Below are 20,489 nucleotides of genomic sequence, written 5' to 3'. Positions count from 1 at the left end.
AGCATAGGAATAGAAGGTTTCAAAGACCTCTATGAAGGAGATGAAGACTTCTCATTAGCTTACAAGGTTTGCAAGGAGTTTGAGAACCATTTCCATGGTGAGTATGTAGATTACACTCTCCAAAATGGTCTCTTGTTCAAGGGTAATCAGTTATGTGTACCAAGAGGATCCATGAGGGAGAACCTCATCCAAGAGAAACATAATGGCAATTTAAGTGGACACTTTGGGATTAATAAGACCCTAGATCTAGTACAGAGGTACTACTATTGGCCAAAGTTGCCAAGAGATGTGAAAAGATATGTAGAGCAATGTGGTGTATGCCAAAGAGCAAAAGGGGGATCAGGCAATGTTGATCTCTATCAACCATTGCCGGTCCCTAATAGACCTTGGGAATGCATAAGCATGGACTTTGTAGTAGGACTTCCCAAGACAAAAATAGGTATGGACAGTATCTATGTGGTAGTAGATAGATTTTTCAAGATGAGTCATTTCATTCCATGTAGGACTACACATGATGCTAGCTATGTTGCACATCTCTTCTTCAAAGAGATTGTTAGGATTCATGGACTCCCTTTAAGAATTGTTTCAGACAGGGACAACAAGTTCATGGGTCATTTTTGGCAAACACTATGGAGGAGACTAGGAACTAACTTGTCATTTAGCTCAGCTTACCATCCACAAACAGATGGTCAAACTGAAGTCATCAATAGGGTGTTGGGCAATTTGTTGAGGTGTCTAACTAAGGAGTATGGTCAGACATGGGATCTAATCATTCCTCAAGTGGACTATGCATATAATGACAGTGTGAATAGGACCACTAGTAGAAGCCCTTTTGAGGTTGTGTATGATAGACATCCAAGGGGAGTATGTGAGTTAAGAGACCTTGGTACTTTGGAGATGAAGAGTGGGCAAGAAGAGGACTTCACTCAAACCATCAAGGAAGTTCAAGAGCAAGTTAAGAAGGCCATCCTTGAATCCACTCAAAAACTGAAAGCCAAAGTGGATGAGAAAAGGAGAGAAGTTCAGTTCAAGGTGGGTGACTATGTGATGGTCCATTTGAGCAAAGCTAGGATGCAAAGTGGTAAGCCTACCAAACTGCAGATGAAGAGGGTAGGACCTTGTGAAATTTTGGCAAAATATGGTGAGAATGCCTATAAGGTGGATTTACCTTCAGACTTAGCCATTTCACCAGTCTTTAATGTTGTTGACCCGGTAATGTACAAGGGAGAGATAGCAGGGCAGATTGAGAACCAAGCCAAGGTACTACAAGACTTGGATGTGAATACCTTACCTCAAGTGAAGAAGCCTATAGCAGAGGAGATTTTGGAGTCAAGAGTGAAGAAGTCTACTAGACACTAGGTCTACATGGAGCGCTTAGTGAAATGGGTAGATCAACTAGTATCTGAAGCTACGTGGGTGGAGGAGAGTGGGTTCAAGACACTTGGAATAGACCTGGCTCTCGTCTCTTCTTCTATTTCTTAATTGTGTGTAGAGGGGGAGTATGGTGCAAGATAATCCTTCCAAGCTCTCCCTCCTTTTTTTTTTGTTGGTGTTATGCTTCTTATGAAGCCATTGTATATAAAATAATGAGCCAAGTGCTCATAGGTCCTAGTTAGGGTCCTAGAGGAGATCTTAGGGGTTATAAGTCAAGATTGTGATTTTATTGAAAATGGAGGGTATGTGTGTCTTTGTGGTGTTTAGGGGTCCTTCTTAACATGGTGGTCTCTTTAGGTTGGCCCAATGTGGGTTTAGGAGTCATGAAAAGCAACATTGAGAAAGTTTCTCAAAAGTTGCATGACAACTTTTAAAAGTTGTCAAGCAACTTTTCCACCAGGAGGTCAAAATCCTTAGTTTGGCATGGAAAACCCTAATATGGGCACACAAACTAAGGAAAAGGTGGTATAAGTATGTGAAAACCCTAAGTTAATGGGTTGGATGTCAGAGATTGTACGACCCAAGGAAGAAAAGCTTGACTGTGACTGTTTTTGGGTTACTAGTTAGTTTGAATGAAGTTATCGAGAAAACTAATGGATTGATTTGCATGCAACACTGTGTGAAATGTCTTCTAAGGTGTAGATATCTTCATTGTGAGTGATTAGATTAGTTTTTTGTTTACCGGTTGAGTGTGTTTGTAAATAATTTGTAAGTTACAGTCTCAATGTCCAGTTTTGGACCGGTTTGAGCAAATGAAGTCTTCACTCCATTCTCCATTGTGGAAACACCATGAAACCATGGGGAATGGAAGTGAATACCTTGTACTATAGTCCCATGCAAGTAGGGCCCTTGGAAATGCAAGGAGGCCAAGCAAAGACCCACTCCTAGGCGAGACTAGACAGTGCCCGGTTAGGAGAGGTCAAATTGTAGAGCTCTTCGAGAGAAAGGTTGGTTAGTGGAGAGTGCATCCTTTGGAGGAAGTGCAGAGGAGTGAGTGAAGCATAAATGGTGTGAAGGAGGAGCCTCCACCAATCCAAACAAGGTGGTAAAAACTCAAAACACTCACTGTGACCCAGGCAGACCCTAAAAACCCTCACAAAAACCCTTGAAAACCTTAAAATCCACCTAGGACAGTGTACGGACACTTGGAGGCCTAAAACCTAGAAAATCCATGAGTCCTTTCCAAATGAATGGTAGTCCATTTTGGGAGTTTGGGTTGTTTGTGCACCGTTTGTGAGAGGGAGCCCTAGAAGACCGGTTAGGAGGCCTAATTGGTCCTAATCCTTGTAGCCCTATTTGAAGGCAAAAACACAAAAAGGTGAAATTGGTAAGGGGTTGAAGGCTTGAAACCTCTTGGGGGCACATGAATGGGTGGAAAGACCATGAAATAGACTTGTTATAACCTTGCTAAGACCTTGGAAGGTGTGGAACAAGCCTAGCCCTTATTAGCCATAGTAAGGGGTTTTGAGTCTCATGAGTAGGTGAGACCTTAGGAGTAGCATTGCAACTCATTGGTGGGTGGATTGGGCAAGGTCAGGGGATTACTCAAGCAAAGGAAGTCCTAGAGACCCTAGGGTGTGTAGAGAACACCAGGTGATCCAAGGAAAGGATCCAAGAGCATAGACTAGGCTAGTCTATCCCTAACCCCATCCCATCATGACATGTGGCCGAAGATCAACATGGTCAGCAAATTGGATTTAAGGATTAAAAGGTTGGTCCAAGAAGATGAGTCATGCTATGGGACAAGAAGTGACCTGGCAGATATAGGTGGCAAGGATAAAGTGGATCCTGATGTTTTCTCTCAGTGAATAAAAAGTTGACATGTCAATTCAGGAATGACTAGACACCAAGTGGATGAAGTCGAGTCAGACAACCCATGTCTACCGTATTCAAGTAGGTTGTTAAGCATCGGGAAAGTTTGATATGATCTAACGGTTCATGTGAGTTCACAAAGGCAAGATGCTTGTGTTTTAAGGTCTGCGAAATGGTGAAAGACCTAGTGGGCCCAAAGAAACAGATAAGGCATAAAGGTAAAAGGGGATCAACTCTATTTTGATCCAAGGGTTCTCATTGTTTCGTGGCTGCAAATCAACAAAGGATTAAGGTATGTGAAATGGCGAAAGAGAGAGAGAGAGTTTCTTCCCAGCATGACGTGGAATGACAGTTGTTACTTCTTGTAAGGATTGATGGTGATGTTTCGTAAGACACGTAGTTTCAAAAGGTGATTCAGGGCCCGCCAAGGTGTAACCAGCGGTTATGCAGGAAATAAGACACGTGGTTGACTCTAAACTAAACCTGAAGAGTTTCCCAGAGCTAATGGCCAAGTGCCATGTGGCATTTGTTAACCGGTAAATAAGTGGGGTAAGTAATAAAGGTCTCACTTAAAGGATGGTCATCTCAAGATTGATCCAATGCCTCTCGTTGTTTCGTGGCCCGAAGGTGTAAGTGGATTAACCTCTACAAAATAGCGAAAAACTGTTAGCCATCAAGATGAGGCGCGGTTAGTGAAAAAGTTGACGGTCCCGGTAGGGGTTAAAGGTCGGGCGGTTAGAGTTCCATCTAATGCTTTGTGTAGCTTCGCGAAAGGAAAATGCTCGAGGGATAAAGCTTGCGAAATGGCAAAAAGGAGGTAAGGCCCGATGCAAAGGCAAAGAGGTTAAAATAGTGTAAAGACTAACCAAGTCTCATCTGATCGGATGGCTAGCGCGATTTCGTTGAGTGAAATTATGAGGATGTTATGCTTTGCAAAATGGCGAAAGAGCGAAAAGGAAAATACACAAGCATGTTATGACCCGTTGGAGCGAAATTTTTGAATTCTTCTATGAATTCAATTCTGAAGGGACAGCTGAAGCATGCGGTATCAATGTCACAGTTAAGAGCCTGACTACCGTATATGATTTTGCATCAATTGAATGAAGGCATCATTTTGAAGAGTAGTTGCAGAGAAGTGCTTGCAGAGCAAATTTCTTCAGTTGCAGAGCAGATTTCTTCAGTTGCAGAAAAGATTTCTTCAAGCAAAAAATAGGTTCTCTTGTATGCCTTCTTGGCAATTACTGAACAGTGTGTTTTAATTGAGGTTTTGATTTATTATAGAACAATTGGGGCTAGTAATTAAATTGCTTGCATAGTTTTTTAAGATGGCACCTAAAAGAGAATTCTCAGGAAAGGTTAATTATCAAGAGAGGGCTATCTGTGATGATTTCCTAGAATAGTTGACACTATCAACTAATGTGGCAGCAAAGGTAAAAGAACTAGTGCCAAGAGCTCCTTGCCTAAAAATAGGAGAGGGATTATATGATAAGGGTAACTAGCTAAGAGACCCTCAAATTGGGTTTTCTGGGTTGGGATTATTTAAGGTTGGATTTGGCATGAGAAACTCCCTAGCCCCAATGAACAGTATTTGGGAGTTGGATGTAGGCAAATTGGTGGTCCCTGGAGTATTCATGGATGTGGATCTCCTAACTCAGATTGCACACAACTATGACCCAATCACAAGATGTGTTAAGGATATAAGTGGGAAAACCCTCATTGAGATAAATAATGAGTTCAGAAATGCTATTGGGCTTAGTGAATTTACCAATTTTTTAGAACCTATTAATTTCAAATCACTAGCTCAGGTTTATAGTGTGCAGAGGAATCACCTTAGAAATGGGCCTCTTAAAGAATTCTTTGTGAAGATAGGCGGGTTAACAGTTGTAGGACCCAATACTGAGGAGCCTTTTTCATTAAATCTGTTTACTCTTAGGGCCAAAGGATTATACTGGTCACACTGCCAAATTCTAGGAGAAGATGTTGAGGCAAATATGCCAACTCATTACATGCTAATGATTGCTCAAATTTTGAACCCTTCTTTGGCAGTAACCTTTGACTATGCTTCCTATATCACTGATGCCATCCATGAAGGATTGATAGGAATAAAGAATGGGAAAGTAGATAGGTCTTTTGGATGGTACTCCCTCCTCATGCATTTATTTTTATTCAAAGGTGGTGACTATTTTGCAAGTGGAATGGATATTGTGAAAGACAAAAATGGAGAGAAGATGCCAGTGCAGTTATGGAGTACAGTGCTATCATGGGACAGAGAAGATGCAAGCTTCTTGAATTTTGAGAAATGTTTTGCATCTAAGATTAGGACTCTTATCTGTTCAGAAAATCCAAGAGTTCCTACGGTGCTTTTGGAATTCATTAGGCCAAAAGAATTTGCTGAGAATGTTAAAATTGTCCACAATTGGGGTGATATCTACTTATACCCTGTCTCCATAGTTTTTAGACTATATGGCTTCAAAGGAACTCCATTTTTGTTGCCCTATCAAGTCCCTCTTAAAGTGGGAATTGCAGAGATCCTTAGGCAGATTGGTGGTGTGCAAGAGGCAGGGTTAACAGGCAGAGGTAAAGGGACCATTTTCCCTATAGTCACCATAGCACACAAATTTGTGATAATTAAAGGAGGTTGGAAGTGTTTTGAAGATTTCCTTCAACCGTATCATTTGTCAACTGCAGTATCCCGATGTGCTGACCCTGAAGATTTCTTCAATGGTATGTTCAGAAAGAGGGCAATATGCAGAGGTAGACCCCACCAATTCCAGTTTCCTGAAGACCTCATTAGGTATGAGTTTTATTTAGATGAGAAAGAGCTAAGGAAGGAAAAATGGGTAGCCTACAAAAAGGCTTTAGACTTTGTACACCAATTCGACACTAGCTATGACCCTTTGTCTAGCTTTCACACTTTTGAAGAGAAGATAAAGTTCTTAATTCTTTGTTTTGAGGATGTGATGCAAACATTTAAAGAAAAGAGGGAGGTTGTAATTAAGAGCAACCCTGAGAAAGCAAGACTGGTTCTAAATAGGTCTGCATCTGCCAGAGCAATCCCTCCTGGTGATTACATGTTTCATAAGAAGTCCAACTACAGTGTGTTGATGCCTACAACAGGGGAGCCCTCTACCTCAAAAGGGAAGAGGAAGATACAGGATGTCATTGACATTCAAGATAGCCCAAAGAAACAAAGAGTGGGAAAAGAAGTACAATCTGATGAACCTTTGTACTCTCCATCTCAATCCCCTATTCATATAGGAGATGAACAAGCAGTAGCTGAGCAACTGTTACAGTTAGGCAGCCTTGGAGAGATAGCATACACATATGATGAAGTGGAAGAGGGAATGCCAGAAGAGCCGCTTACTACTAAAACGAACATCACTACTAATGAGTTCAAAGGCCAGGAGTGGGATCTTGAGATCAAGCAAGCCAGTGAAGATTTCTTGGCTGATAATAATTTGTCACATCAGGAGCTTTCATGCAATTTGTGTGGAAGTAGAACATTGATAAATTTAATGCTAGGTGTGAAAAGAGGAAAGGTGAGCAGCCCCATAGGGATCTAGCTGTGGTGGAAGAAGAGATAAAGAAAGAAATGGTTGATGAGTTTAAGACCATCACTCCTGAGCAGGGAAGAGACATGGTAGCACAGGCTGGGGTACTCATTCTCTCGGAATGGGACATAGCAGATGCCTTGGTTTTAGAAGCAGTAAGAAAAGAGACCAAACCTATGGAGGGAGTCACTTTCAGCAAAGATAATGCTACACTGGTCATGTGGTCTCTTAAAAGAGATGAAAATAAGAGGAATAAGGACACCCCAGGGTCAAGTTACCTTGGAGGAATGATAGTGAAAAGAGTGCAGAGCACTGGGGTAGTGGAAGCTGCTAGCACTGTGCTAGAGATTGCAAAGTTTAGTGTTGCAGTAGCAGAAAGAGAGGCTAAGGAAAAGGCAAATCTCCAAGTTAAGTTGGAGACAATTTTGAAAGCTTACGACAGTGCCAAGGAAGAGGTGAGAGGTAAAGATAGCATCATCACCAAGCTACAAAGCTAGTTGGCAAGACAATACCATCAAGGTGAGTCCTCAACACTGATGATCTCCTCTTCTCCTGCAAGGCCTCCACCTACCATCCCCATTATTGAGTTCCCACCATCTCCAGCACCTTCTAGTTCTCAGTTGATTGAGATCACTCCCCATGAGTTGGAGAATTTAAAATAGGCTCAAGCCTTATATGCAAAGAAATATGAAGAGAGGGTAAAGGCTACAATTTTGAGTTTTGCTGACACTATAGGGTCTTCATTAATGTATAACAATATGAGTAAGATTTTGGAAATGTGGAATGAATTAAATGGGGACAAGGCTGTATTAATGCCTATTTCTTATAAATGGAGACCCAGAGAGCAAGATATAGGACTGATTTGTGTATCCTATGATGAGGTAGGGGCTAACCCCATTATTAAATCTATAAATAATTTGACAAAGGATTTAGTAAAGTTGGCAAAAGGAGTAGACAATGCAGATAGAAAGATCAACTTGTACAAGAAAGAGTACACTGATCAAGTTTTTGAATTACTCACAGGAGGTTTTGTCAGCCCAACCCAATTAAAGGACAAACAAATATGGCTTAAGGAGTTGGAAGCCAAATTGTCACTGAGAATAAAAGGAATTGTCAAATCAGAGGATGCCTCCATATTTGTTAAAACAATTGAAGAGATTGAGAAAATCAAATCTCATTATGGTTTCCTGAATTCAAAGGTCAATAAAATGAGGAATTCTTGGAAAAGATTAGCCAAGACAAAAGCAAAATTAATTAACTTCTCATGGCCTGTTGATGAGGTGTATCAGGAATGGACAAGAAAATATGTCATGCTTGATGTGGAGCAGTTAGAAAATGTTGCAACAGAACAACAAGAGGAAGAAGCCACAGATGTTGAAAGAGACTTGTAACCGTATTTGTAAAAGGTTTTGTAATGTAGCGTAGAAATTAGGAATCATCAAAACATAAGTAGATCAATCAAAAACACAAGACATGATAACATAATCAAAGGAATACTCATGAAATGAACCTAATTCCAAAGCACATTCAATAGAGGTATGGAAACAAAGCATTCAAAAGTAAAATTATGCAAACCATATGCTTCTTCCATGCGGCTCCATTGTTGTTCTTTCCTCTTCAATAGTTTTGTGGATCTCACCTACAAGTGCTCACACAATTTGAAAGCAAAAAGGCTCAAGAGTACTAGAAACGAAGGTTCGGTAAAAATTCGAGATTTATCCAGGATTTGATTGAAGAAAACATCCAATTTATAGAAGAATTGGATAAATGAGCAAATTAGTATGAAAGAGATTTGAATAGAAATTCAAATCAATAATAGCATATCTATGACAAATTGCTATGCAAGGCTTATGACAATTCATTACAAATTTCTATGTCAAGAATTTATGACATTTTATGACAAATTCTATGACACATTTCTATGTCAAGAATTTTATGACAAATTCTATGACAAATTGCTATGTCAAGAGTATGACGCATGAAGCACAAAAATAGGGAGAACTAGAGACAAGTTAATTAGGTGGAATTTGAATTAGAAAATTAGAAAATAGGTGGAATTAGGAATTAGGAAATAATGAAATTAGGAATTAAGTGAATTAATCAATAATTTTTCATTTATTAATTAATTCATTCACAAGGAGGAATAATTAGCCAATTAAATAAATATTTAATTGCAATGAGAAGACTTAGGATAAATAAATTATTTATTAATCCTAAAGGAAGAAAATGACACACACAAGGTTAAATGATGAAATCACGAAACCTCAAAAGACGAGTTAGCAATGCGAGAATGACAATTAGGTCTTGATTGAAGATAATTGACTCGATTCGATCATGATTTTGAATTGATAAATGACCAGTGTTGATAAATGATTTGATTGAGATTGGTTGACAAAAATTAATGACAAATTGACCAAATTGACATGATTGGAAAGGACAAGGATCGATGACGAATCGATCGCAATATGACAAGATTGACAAGGACAAAGATCGACCAAAATCATGACTGAAGATTGCTATTGACAAGACCTATTTCAAAAGCGAGATAGATGAAGAATGCAGAAGAAGGACTCAATGCTCGCAAATGATAAAGACCAAGTGCGTGGAAGAAATGTTAATGCGATGCAAAAACCTAAAATGAGGCAATGCGTAAATGTTAAAGTATGACCTCGCAAGCGTTTGACCATTTTTGGGTGTCTACATTTTGCCCCTCTTTGAGACAATGCGATTCTGAGCGTTGTTTCAAAGAACAATAACTAAATGCCCCAGACAATAATAATGACATATGCATGCCCCCTCGAGGAATTGGCCGGAAACATCCAGAAAAGAGGCCAATTGATCGATAAGAATGATAGAAAATGATAGGATCAAACGGACTGACAATCGGAGATCGGATGCATGATAGACAAGCAATGTAAGGTGCACAAGACCGCGACCAACATAAGATGGAGAGGATGCACATCCATCTATGCAATGACAAAGAGCTATAAATGGGACCAAGAGGGTGAAAATGACTCATTTGCAGTAGCGAAAGAGGAGGATTTGTTGCTCTGGACAAGGACACTTGCAGACAGATGGCGAACATTCCAACGGCGGATCACCTTGGAGAACGTGTACACACATTCAGACGACCGGAGGATGCAGGAGCAGCAGTATGTATCTCGAAAACCCATGTTTTGAATTTCATGAATTTTGATGGCTTACGGGACATTGCGGGGCCCACAGGGGATACCAAAATGGTCTCTTGCGCTTGTGTAGGCTAAACCTGCGCTTGTGTAAGAAGTTCTGCGCTTGTGTAGGAATACACAAGCGCAATTCATCTAACACAGGCGCAAGTTTCTCCAACACAGGCGCAAGTTGTCATAAAAACCCTAGTTTTGAGGTGAAAGTGCATGCAAATGACCTGACAGGGGGTGGGAAGGATAGGATAGGGTAATGTGGATGAAAAACACCCTGATTTGATCAGGAAAATGAGGACATTCAACCCGTAGGAACAAACCCGAAAACTGACAAAATGATGCCCTGATTGTGATACAGAGTCGACAATATCCATTGATCGCACGGGAGAATCGACCGGACTGTTTCATGCTTCGACATAGACTCAGAAGCACAGAGAGAGACACATTATTTGGACTTGAGACATGGTAGGGATGAGGAGGATAGAGGGAGAACCCTAGTGACAGAGGCACGTGCTCCTTATGACAGACAGTGGACATCATGTAGTTTGCCATTATGTAGTCAGCCTGCGGGCCATACTTAGGACAAACAGTCCGATTTTGTACTCCGACATTATGATGATATATGATATGATAGGCATCGATATGATGGATGCAATATGTTATGACTGATGTTATTTTTCTTTTTTGCATGTATGGATGACTTATGCACTAGTTTATGAACATGTATGGATGCATTTTTATGTATTTTGGATGTATTTATAATATGAAATGTATAAAATGCGTGATGTAATATGTAATGGAATGCAAATGCATTGACCAAATGTATGCAGGACACAATATGGTTTTGGATATCGGAGCACTAGACCAAACTGACCATCCGACCGGACGGAAGAAGTGTTAGTAAGAAGAAATAAGACAGAGGACAATTAGAGATGATGAAAATTTGCTTTCAGTAATGCACTTTGTAGGTGAGAACCTTTATTTTTATTTAGCAAAATGGATGCGTAACATCATGGCATTGAAGGCCAGAGCTGAAATGCAACCCGATTTGCAAAAGATAGACACATCACAGACAAACGACAACCACAATCAAAGAAAGAGACCATGAGCCATCCCGGTTACTCTAAATCACTCAGTGACATCATCGAGCAACATAGGGACATGATCGAAGCCAAAGATAAATCAATAAAAAGAGAAGACTCACAAATTCAAGCCAATCAAACAAACATCTTGATCTTCATTGTCAAAAGTTGAACGTGTTGATAGGACGATCATGCTGTCTGGTTTCAGGAAATGCGGTACCCCGTATAAGACAGGACACAGTCTGGTTTCGAGTATACCACACCCTGTATAAGACCCATGATAATGTGACAAGGACAAATGATTTTGATGTTGATATTCGAGTGATAAGACAATTTTGATCAGTTTGAATGTTTGAGTTGACTGAAAAGGTTCATCTATTAACGCATGATTTCATTAAAGCACAGTGTTTGGTTGCAAATTGTTGGATGTATACGTAGTGAGCTGTCGATGCACAAAGAGAATACTTTATTGCAAAATGGTTGTTTGTGGGAGTTTTATACTTTTTTGTGTTCTTTTTTCAGGACTTTATATGATTTTTGTGGAATTTTTCAGGACATTATTTGATTTTTTTGGAATTTTTTCAGGACATTATTTGATTTTTTTGGAATTTTTTCAGGACATTATTTGATTTTTTTGGAATTTTTTCAAATTTTGCCCCCAGTGTCTAGCAATGCAAGGAATATGACAAGTGGATAAATAGGCTTGCTGCAATGATGGTGGATAGAGAGAAGACAAAGGCCTTTTATCATGGAGACAATACGGATGCAATTTCCAAGGACTATGACGTGATGGGACAAGAGACTGGATATGACAATGTATAGCAGTGACATGGCATGAGGGACATGTCAAGAGGTGTTTGAAACCATGTTTTGCATTTCGCGTCCTTATGTCAGATCAAGATCAAGGAATGGAAAAGAGTGTATGGATAGTGATAAGATATGGATAGGATAAGCAAGACCAAGAATGGATAAGGGACATGGACTGAAGGTTGGGATTGGATAAGGGATAGTGGTAGGAAGTTGCAATAAGCTAGGGAATATGGATGAAAGGTTGAAATAAGCAAATGGATACATGACCAAAAGCTATGATGGACGAAAAGCTGCAAACAAGATGTGTGATGCTCATGATGATCGTCAGCCTTGTCAAGATCAAAGGTGGAAAGGGAAATTGGACATGAGGGAGAATAGGATATGAAGGGTAATGACATGGTGTGATAGGATAATGAAGGGCAATAGGATATGAAGGAGGAAATCTGCCCCCAAGTGTGGTGTGCAAGAATATCATAGATTACACATGACGCCTGTTTGCTAGGTTTTCATCATGGTACTTGCCCAAGGTGCCTGTTTGCCAGGTTTTCACCAGTGGACGAATTATTTTTCTTTATTATTTTTTTTTTTCTTTTTTTGTCTTTTTTTTTTCACTTTTTCACTTTTTTTTTGATTTTTTGACTTTTTCAAGAGAAGATGGACACATGATAGGGGATGGAAGAAGGACTCAAGCGTCTTTTTTTTTTGGATAGTAGCCTTGAGAAAAATGGACCATGACCTTTTAAAAGTATGCTCAAAGACGTTGGTAGGATAAGAACATGGACAATGAGATGAAACTAAGGCAATGATTTATGCAAAGGATTGGATGAGAGGGATGGAACGATGGAAAATATGCATTGGATAATGGATAGGGTATTGGAAGAATTGGGATTTATTGGATGGAAATGAAGGCAAGATCGACATTGGCACACACCTTGAGGGGTGATGGACTGATGGAGGAAAGATGTATTTTGGATATTGAGATTTTGACGAAGGAAAGGCTATGGATTTTGGGACATAAGGGCCCAAAATGGATGAAGAAGGTGATGGAGAAATAGACTTGGAAGGTTTGGATGGAGGAACAACAATTTTAGATGCCAATTTGGGTTGTTCTTTTTGTGCTTCAAGGAGCTTCTTGGGGATCCACATGGTTTTTGATTTTTCATGCTTTTGTGGTTCCTTGGAGTGCATTGCTTGCACAAGGGATTTAGGAACCCATATATATTTTGACTTTTCTTTATTTTGCTCAGTGGGCCTTTGTGGCCTTTTGGATATTTCTTTTTCTTGATAGATCATATTGCTCTTTGTTTTGACATGTCGATTAGATTGGACATGTTGATCCTTGAATACATGTGGATTTCTAGACTTATGACTTTTATGCTTGGCATCCAAATTGCTTGGATGAGGGAAAGAATGTTGGTGTGGATGGGAATGATATGGAGGCATGTGGGATGGATGGAAGGTTCTCCAAGATGTGTGCCTTTGCTGATGTTGCATAGGAGATGGAGGGATATAGGGACCTAGAATGGAAGGAAGCGATGATGGGGAAGGTGGACATTTGGATTTTGACTTTGAAGGGATACCAATGCCTTGAGTGTGAGCTTTGTAGCCATGACCATTAGTATATTCTTTCACATGAAGGGATGCTTGCTTATGGAGATCTACCCCTTTGCCTTTATCAATATTTTGACTAATAGGATACTCTTTTCTTTGGGAAGAAGACGCGAGTTCATTATGAGGTGGATCGGATTGCACCAAAGTGGAAGAACCCATTATGCATGTCGAAGATTCATGAACATCTTGCACTGACACATTAGAATCATGAGGGGGATTAGGATCATGAGGGGTATCAAGATCATGTAGTGGACATGGTTCGATGACAAGCTCTTCTAGAGATGGAATGGGAGAAACAATGGGATCATCAAAAGAAATGCCCTCTTGGAGTGGATATGCTAGATTAGGATGTGGAGATGGAGGAACAAGTGGATCTTGTGGAGGATCTGAAGGAATAATTTGATCTTGACAAGGAGGAAGATCATTGGAATCTTCTTTAAAGGTGCTTTGCTCTTGACTTTCAATGGGATCATCGGAAAGGATGGAAGGGATATCTTGATCTTTCTGAGGAAGTGGAATGTCAATGGGATTTGAAAGGACATTTTGCTCATTAAATGGAATGGGATCCTTTGGGATCGAATGGACTGGGATATCTTGATCTTGCCCGAGGAATGGAGTGCCAATAGGACTTTGGATAGGATGGACAAGAATAGGGGAATCATCATGAGTGTTTGGGAAGATGGAGTCCTGGTCAACAATTGGATGGGATGATAAGGTTTCAGGATCTTGATCTTGATTTTCTTTAGGACACATTTCTTCGTGCTCTAAATTATCCTTTTGACATGGGGTTGGACTTTGGATATGCATGGGGGATTTTGGCAAGGGATCAATGTTTTGGCATGAAGGAAATGCACTTTGAACATTTGCGATGGATTCTGGCAAGGAATCAATGCTTGAACATGAGGAAGAGGGACTTTGAATGGGGTCCTCTAAAACAGGTAATGGCAATAAAGTGCATGGTGGCATTGGGTCTTGTATTTCTGAAACATGACAAGGATGTGCATCATGAATTGGATTATCTTGGCAATCAATTATGGATAGCTCTTGGATAATTGCATCCTTGGGTGTATTGTTTGATGAGGATAATATGGAAGGTTCTTGTGAAACTTCTAAAGGTGTAGGGATAGATGCCACTGGAGAGTCAATTTGCTTGTGGGGAGATGAGGCATTGCTAGACATAAGTGTATTATCTTTATCTTCCTCAAAAGACTCACTTAGTCGTTTCCTTAAGAGCATTGCAATAAGGCCACCTTTCTTTCGAGGTTTTGACATAGTTGGATTTGGAATTTGAACTTGTTTTTGATTTGATGTCATGTTTTGATATTGGACTTGATGTTGATCAGATTGGTTTGACATGTTTGAAACTTGGGTTGGTGTGTGTTGCAACCTTTGTTTTTGAATGTTTTGTGGCAGTTGTTGACATTGATATGTTGATTGAACTTGAACTTGTTTTTGATTTGATGTCATTTTCTGATATTGAACTAGATGTTGATCATTTTGGTTTGACATGTTCAAAATTCGGCTTGGTGCATGTTGCAAGTTTTGTTTTTGAATTGGTGATTGTGGTTGTTGACATTGATATTCCACCATTGGTTGAACCATTTGTTGACATTGTATAGTTGGTTGGACATATTGTTGAAATTGAACCATTGGTTGTGTTGGTTGCATATGTTGAACAATTGGTTGTGTCATTGGTTGTGATGGTTGAAAATATGATTGATAGTAAACACCTTCTTGTTCTTGTTGTGGAGGCACATAATGTTGAAATTGATGTTGTCTCCTTTCTTGTAATTGTTTCATCATCTCTATTTGGGAGAGGAGAGCTGGTATGTCTGATTGTTCAAGAAGAGATCTTACATTAATTGGCTCAAAATTTTGACCTGGAAATTTTCGAAACATTTTGGACATTTGAGATCTTATCTTCTCACTGTTTATCACTTTTTGCTCCAATATCTCCTTTTCTTGAGCTAGTTTCTCCTCTAGTTTTTGTATTTGGACATTTAAATCATCATGATAAGTTTGACCAATGTTGCTTTGTTGTTGGGTTGAATAGAATTGTGATTGCATTGTCGGTTGATATGTCAAACTTTGTTGCATCATTGGTGCTTGGAACCTTGTTTCAATAGACATGTCACTATGCAAATGCAATATTTTTGGAATTTTTCAAGTATAATGTATGATATGCAATTAAATGCAAACTAAATAGATGAAGATGCAATCTATGTTTTTGGTTGTTTTGAAGATTTTGACAAACTTTTGAAATGCAAATCTAAAAAGAGACCCTTAGGAAATTGAAATGATGTCTAGACCTCAAAGAACAAAAGGACCAAGTGACAAAAGGACAAATTGACAATGTCTCACCTATATGCTTGGATACTAAGCTAGGTTTGACGAAATGATATTGATGACAAAAAGGACAAAAGACTTGATGAGGTCTAGACTTCTTAACAATGACTTGGGGTTTATCAAAGATTTGGATTGCTTAAGTATGACAAAACCTAGGTTTTTGAGACTATATGCAAAAGGATAATTAATATGTATATGATCTTAATATGATATGATAATGACTCAGGTTTAATGAAGAGACTTGGGATATGCAAATGCAAATGTATGACAATGTCAACCTAAGATGAAACCTAAGGTTTAATTATGAAATGATATTGCTCTTATGCAAGAGGACTCATGTAAATGGATGACTTTTATTGATATGCAAAAGAGTATGACTTAGATGAAACCTAACCTTGATACTTGACAATGACTTTGAAAAATGCAACCTAGGATGAACCTAAATGTAAGTGACATAAGAGTTGAGACAAGTTTTTGAACAATGCTTGACAACCATGTTTGAAGGTGTGTTTTTGAACCTTGTTGAACTTTTGTTGGATGAATGTCTTTGGTGTTTGATCTTATGTTAATCAATGTGTTTTGCTTTTGAAATGGGATAACATTCAACTTTTGACAATCAAAGAATACAAGATGTTATAACTTAGACTCAAGACAATCATGCTCATTTCCACATTCCTTATGGTAGGCAAAGACATTAGGTACTTGAGAGGTAGACTCATTATGGGATTCAAGGAGAATACATAGATGCTTGACCCCACGGGCTCCCCTCCACGGCACTCACTTCTCAGGGCAGCCAAGCATCAGTCCCCATGGAATCTCCCCATGGCGAACTTAGTATCTCTTCCAAGTATCCGAATTTTGTCCTTCTCAAGCAACTAGAAGGGTTTTTGGCCTCTAAAAACAAGGTATGTAGTAAGGATTTCTGTTAAGCATTACTCCTTGATGTCATGCAAGCATGATTGAGACATTAAGCCCATCAAGATACCAACAAATGTAGTCACGCAAGCGCGATTTAGACCAAGAGGCCCTACTTAGATGTTGATATGAGAAAGAGTTTCAAGGGGCATCACTTCCCAAGTAACTACAATTCCCACGTAACACTTCCTTCAAAGCTTTCGCTCATCAGGTATTTGTTTATAGTGAGTTAGAATGCCCAGGAATTCTAGCCGTACTCACTTTGGGTCGTTCCCTTCTCACGATTATCACTTGCTTGCTAAAGCAAAGTGGTCGGGAAGGCAGGCCCTCTAATGGAGACAAACAATCAACAAGACAAGCATGGTATTGAAGATCTGGATTTCTGATCACCCTATAAAGGATGAGAGCATACTCTCCTACTCCAATGTCATACTTAGAAAACAAAGCAAACAAGGGTTCATTTCCAACCTATTTAAAAAAAATCACTAAGTGCCTAATTAGAAAACTCAAACACACAATTTGGTTGTTTCTCCAAGGCAACCTGCAAAACACATGTCAGAAGTTTGATTTGTAGTCTTTGACCATCGAATCTGCATAACACACGTTAGTAATTTGATTTTTAGTCTTTGTCATGCGTAAGCCAAGATCCTGCACAAATAATCAGTACCAAAATCCAAAACACAGAAAACAGAATGCAAAAACATCAAAAATTTCAGTCCACTTTGAGAAGGCATAACTTTCTCATCCTAGCTCCAGATTACAAACCGTTTAATGCGTTAGAAAGGTATTCAAATAATCTAGAACCAAATTTCGGAAACATCGAAGATATCTCTTCATGTTTCCAAGCACAACATTTGTCCAAAAATGCACTAAAGACCCTCAAAATTGCAATTTACTAAAACATAGAAAATTTTTCAAGTAAAAACTGCATTTTTTACCTCTGTTCTGGACTTTACACAGGTGCAAAAGACATGACACAGGCGCAAGATGTCTGACACAAGCGCAGAATGTCTTGACACAGGCACAAGACTCTTCAACACAGGCGCAAGATGCTTCACACAAGCGCAGAAGTCTCCAGAATACCCTGCACGGCCCTGTTTTTGAGTTTTTGACATGCAAATCAGCTTAGAAGCACTCCAAAACACAGTAAGATGGTTAGAAGGTTAGTATTCACGTCGGGTTCACCAGTTAATGTAGCGTAGAAATTAGGAATCATCAAAACATAAGTAGATCAATCAAAAACACAAGACATGATAACATAATCAAAGGAATACTCATGAAATGAACCTAATTCCAAAGCACATTCAATAGAGGTATGGAAACAAAGCATTCAAAAGTAAAATTATGCAAACCATATGCTTCTTCCATGCGGCTCCATTGTTGTTATTTCCTCTTCAATAGTTTTGTGGATCTCACCTACAAGTGCTCACACAATTTGAAAGCAAAAAGGCTCAAGAGTACTAGAAACGAAGGTTCGGTAAAAATTCGAGATTTATCCAGGATTTGATTGAAGAAAACATCCAATTTATAGAAGAATTGGATAAATGAGCAAATTAGTATGAAAGAGATTTGAATAGAAATTCAAATCAATAATAGCATATCTATGACAAATTGCTATGCAAGGCTTATGACAATTCATGACAAATTTCTATGTCAAGAATTTATGACATTTTATGACAAATTCTATGACACATTTCTATGTCAAGAATTTTATGACAAATTCTATGACAAATTGCTATGTCAAGAGTATGACGCATGAAGCACAAAAATAGGGAGAACTAGAGACAAGTTAATTAGGTGGAATTTGAATTAGAAAATTAGAAAATAGGTGGAATTAGGAATTAGGAAATAATGAAATTAGGAATTAAGTGAATTAATCAATAATTTTTCATTTATTAATTAATTCATTCACAAGGAGGAATAATTAGCCAATTAAATAAATATTTAATTGCAATGAGAAGACTTAGGATAAATAAATTATTTATTAATCCTAAAGGAAGAAAATGACACACACAAGGTTAAATGATGAAATCACGAAACCTCAAAAGACGAGTTAGCAATGCGAGAATGACAATTAGGTCTTGATTGAAGATAATTGACTCGATTCGATCATGATTTTGAATTGATAAATGACCAGTGTTGATAAATGATTTGATTGAGATTGGTTGACAAAAATTAATGACAAATTGACCAAATTGACATGATTGGAAAGGACAAGGATCGATGACGAATCGATCGCAATATGACAAGATTGACAAGGACAAAGATCGACCAAAATCATGACTGAAGATTGCTATTGACAAGACCTATTTCAAAAGCGAGATAGATGAAGAATGCAGAAGAAGGACTCAATGCTCGCAAATGATAAAGACCAAGTGCGTGGAAGAAATGTTAATGCGACGCAAAAACCTAAAATGAGGCAATGCGTAAATGTTAAAGTATGACCTCGCAAGCGTTTGACCATTTTTGGGTGTCTACATGTAACTTCTTCTTGAGAAGTAATGATTGTAACAAACTCTCCTAGGAAAGTCTGAAGCTATGTGTGCATCCATATTGTTATAAATGGATACCAGGACTAGTAGAAAAGAGGATCGCAAGGAATTGTAAGAAAACGCTGCAGAAATTTATTTGAGCTTTTCCAAGTTTTAATGGAGAATATTCGAAGGTTTTTGTAATACTTTTTTGAAGAAAATATCAATATACAGACCATTGGTTTTGAATTTAAACTTTGTGTTTTCTTCAAGTATGTTTGCAAGTGTTTACTGTTTCATTCTGAGTAATCTAGGGTTATTTCATTTGAATATGGGTTGTAAGGCAACTTTCAGTAGATATGTTTCTTAGCTTTTCACTTCAGGAGGGGAATTAAATACATAGGAATCATTTCTACCAGTAAATTCACTGTGAGACACTTTGAATTTTGATGAACACAGTTTAGTTTGATATGAAAAAATTCTTATGTGTGTCAGGCATGTATAAGGATCTGCAGAAGCCAAACTGATGGAATATGTAGAGATATTTGATTGTGGAAGTATTGTTTGAAACTTAGATGACTCTGTGACCTTGGATAAGGCACTAGTGTAGATCAAGGTTGTCTATTACATATCTTGTAGGTCAATACTGAACAAGAGTACAATTTCCATTCCTTTGTTTCAGTTAGTTTTAAGGTGATTAGATCCACTAGTTTTTTGGATTGGTTTGCTGTGGATTTATCTTTTAAAAGTGTGAATTTAGTTCACAAAGGTATACCCACCTGAACTTTGAATAAGTTTGAAGTGTAGAAGGTTAATCAAACCTTGTCATATGTTTATAGGAGTTGAGAAAATACAACACCACAGGAGCCCAAATAATCTCTGCAAGCTGAAAAACTTGTTGCAAGGAGAAGCAAGGATGCAAATCACAGAAGGAAAGAATACACAGGAAAAATATGCTACAAAAGATGAAAGCTCAATAATCTCCAAAATGTATTATAATAATAATCCTTCTTCATACAATGAAAAGAAAGAGCTCAACCTTTAATAGGTCAAGAAACCCTAAAAGGGAAAACCTAGGTTTGCACATAATAATTAATTAAAACAATTAATTATATGCACCTAAAGTTAGCTTAAGTGTAAAAGAGATAAAGGGAACTTAAATAATTAAACAAATATTGTTTAATTAATCAAGTAAATACCCAAATACTCTAACACCCCCCCTTAAGCTAGACTTAGGGAGAAGTTAAAACCTAGAACAGCTAATGAAAGCAATAAAGA

This window comes from Cryptomeria japonica, chromosome 2, assembly GCF_030272615.1.
Source record: "Cryptomeria japonica chromosome 2, Sugi_1.0, whole genome shotgun sequence".
Classification (NCBI taxonomy): Eukaryota; Viridiplantae; Streptophyta; class Pinopsida; order Cupressales; family Cupressaceae; genus Cryptomeria; species Cryptomeria japonica.
The sequence above is the reverse complement of the archived record's forward strand: the minus strand, read 5'-3'. Positions refer to the sequence as shown.